Here is a 3,547-nt window from a genome sequence, read left to right as displayed (position 1 = left end):
GGCAAAGGACAAGCGGGTGTTGTGAATATTTTTCCCGGCTTCTGCCAAATCCATCAGCTAACACTGCTGCTCTTCTCTCTTTGACATCTTCCTTTATTGCTTCTCTGCACAGCTTTGTGAACTTGGACATTAGCTTGTGGTTGCCTGAGGCTCGTACCAAACCACATTGGCAAATGAGCTCGAGAGTTTCCAAAGACAAGTGTCTGTTTGTGGCTTTCCCACTTTCGGCATTCTTCAAGCAATCACGGAGGTGCTGAACCAGTTGATTGTAATCTTTGTTGATGATGTCAAGGACATCTTGCCACATTGCTGCAATAGTGCCAAAGAGCTCCCAGTTGGTGGTCGTTCTGGAAGTTGTCTTCTTAAACTTTGCAGCCCTTTCTCTCCACTCCATGAAGTAGAATTTCACATGAAGGAGATGGTCTGACTGCGTTTAGAATTTTGGCTCAACAGCAACAGTGGTCAGGCAAAACCATCAATTGAATATGATGTGGTCAATTTCATTGTGGAACTGTCCACCGGGAGACTTTCACGTCTAATGTTTAGATTCAGCTTTCTGGAACTGTAAGTTACCGTGGATGGTCTTGGTCGACATGATGAACTCAAATGGTTTCTCACCCTGTTCCATTCTAGGCCATGGTTCCCGATGCAAAGTTCTTTGGGTGGCCTTTTAGGTCCTATCTTGGTGTTAAAATCACCGACAATGACCTTGTAGAGGTGTGGTCTTCTTTATAGAACTTATCCAGCTCCATGTAGAATTTCTCAATTTCTTCTCCATCGTAGTTGGATGTTGGTGCGCAGACAATGAAGATAGAAACTGCTGGTAGTGAGCCACATCTATTCAAGCATAATTTTCCAATTTGTGTTGTTAGGCATTGGAATAAATCAATGTTCATGACCAAGTTCGTGTTGACAAGGACACCGACACCACCGATGCCTCTATTTTTGCATGTTCCGAGGAACAGTTCTTCTCCAGTGTCTAAAAGGGTGTGATGTGATCAATGCCTTTTTGTCTCAGTCAGACTAGTGATGTTGTACTTGATCTTCTACACTTGCACCAACAGGTTCTCAATGGATGCTTCCAATGTCAGTGTACATGCATTCAAAGTACAGTCATTTCAATCCTTCATTTTGGCAGTCTAGTTCATCCCTGATATTTTATAAGCCTGTCCTTGCTTATCCTTTTTAAAAAAATTTTATTTTATTGAATCACCATAAAAAAACTTACAAAGCTTTCACGTTTAAGCCTTGAATCACCCTTAAAGATGTCCCCATGGCTCACACCATATTTGAACCTCATCAAATATGGTATGGTACTTATGGAAAATGGGTATTAAGTGTCTTATGATGTGTCCGGAAGGTGGCCTGGAGTGTGGCAGTGGCTGGATAGTGGAGATAGTGGAGGTCGGCCAATGAGGTATTTATCTGGCCCCCGTATGATGGGGTTGTCTAGGTATGATCCCTGGAGTCCCAGAGATTAGGGGAAGCAGGCAGAAGATCCCTGTTTCTGGGAACTGTTGAGTCTCAAGACCAAGGTCACAAAGTTCTGCTTTACCTGGTTCTGTGGGACTTCACTTATGGGTGAGGCTCGGCCCGAGTGTCCGGAAAGCAGCCTGCAGTGTGGCGGTGACTGGGTAGTAGCACCACAGTGTAGTGCTACGTTTACCAATGTTCCCTCAGTTGAGCTTTCTTATGTTTCAGTTTTCATATTATAATTTTTCCCACCTATTTACTTGAACATGGTCTAGTTTAAATTCAAAGTTTGTCTCAAAGATGGCACAGAGGTGAGTTTTACCTACCGGCACATTCTGGACATCTCCATCTTTAATTTGGAATTTTCATAAAATTCAGATGTCACTACTGCTGTGGAGATTGCTGCTTATAAAACCATCTGCCAGAGGAAACTGGAAGCTAAAGAGGTAGGAATTGCATCACTGGGGTGAGAATCTGGTTTTACCCTATAAAAGCAAGGGAAACTGATTCTATGTGTCCATTCACATCAGCATCTCCAAGAAAGGAAAAGTCATGTGTGCAGAGAGGCAAAGGACGGGTAGCAGGAAAAACATCATTTAGAAAAGACACTTGGCTTTCCTACCTTTTCTTCCCCCAAAGAAGCATTTAAAGTCCTGTATGGAATAGCAGAACTTAGTTGTCATACCCTCTGCAGAACTACAATGAAGTCGGTCAACTTTGAGCACAAATATTAAGTCCGCGTTAGCAGGTCTCCCTTTCAAAGATTAAAATGAGGAGGCATTAACATTAATTATACTGTATAATGGTAATAAACCCAAAAAACATATTTGGTAGGGAAATAAAAGGACCTACAGGTTTATATAGATCTCCGGTCTTTGTTTACAGAAACCGGAGAAAGTAGTACATATCTTTCAGCATCATTGCTATTTAATAGCATGGTGTTAGTTATTCCGATTATAGAGATCTATTAGCTACTGCAGAGAATTTCTGAGATTCTTACAGTGCTTTCTAGCATTCTAAGAGAACTGTGAATACGCCAGCTCTGTAATCATCTTAAAGAAAGTGTGATTGAATAAAAAAATAAATCAACTCAGTCCTTCCGATTTTCTCTACACGATCTTAGTGTCATATCATGAATATTTAATCATACCTTGACAATGTTGTGAAATAGTAGGGTTATATGAACTAGAATGGGAAGGGATACTAACATGACATGAGATGATTATGCTTTTATGTGTTCTATAAAGTTCTATATACATTTATGAAATCCCATAAATAATGTCAATACTTGCTTAATATGCTCAGTAACTGATGCTCTCTTTAGAGTTAGAATTGCCATGCTTTCATATAAGAAAGAAATAATACTAATCTAAAGCAGTTTTACTAGGAATGGAAAACGCTACAAATCAAAGTTGTGATGAAATGATAGGTCACTTTCCTTATAAAAAAGTTAAAAATTTTGAATTATGACAAAGACTTGAATGGACCATAACAAATCTCAGTGGCTGAAAGCTGATTCAAAATAAATGGAGATAATTAACAGATTGGAGATCTGCAAGCAACAGGTAATTGGATTATCAATGGATAATTTGTTTTCATGGACGTTTTTACTATCTGCACATCTGCAATATTTCATTCTTGTCATTTTGCTCTCTGAAAGAATGTCCTCAAAACTGAGTTAATCCTCTGTGTTATCTTCTATAATTAAGTTATTTTGAAGAGATGGGTACTGCATTTTTATCCTCAAACAACATTCAAAGTCCTCATTTTAATTACAAATGACACTTTATTTCCTCTTCCTTTGTACTGACCCTATGAGAAGAATAAGAATTTTTCATTCTCCAGGGAACAAAAAATGCAAATTTCATATTTAGATGGTTGACAATATTGACCATTAATCTGAGCCTTTTTGCTAACATGCTTTTCCAATTTTAATATCATTACTGTATTTCTATATTTCCCATTGCTTTGAAAATTATAATTTTGCCTTAATCGTCTCCATATGTTTTTGCTCTGTATAGTCATGTGAAGACTCTAACAGTCAAGTTTCTCCATCACAAAGGGACACAGCATA

This window comes from Sorex araneus, chromosome 6, assembly GCF_027595985.1.
Source record: "Sorex araneus isolate mSorAra2 chromosome 6, mSorAra2.pri, whole genome shotgun sequence".
Lineage (NCBI taxonomy): Eukaryota > Metazoa > Chordata > Mammalia > Eulipotyphla > Soricidae > Sorex > Sorex araneus.
The sequence above is the reverse complement of the archived record's forward strand: the minus strand, read 5'-3'. Positions refer to the sequence as shown.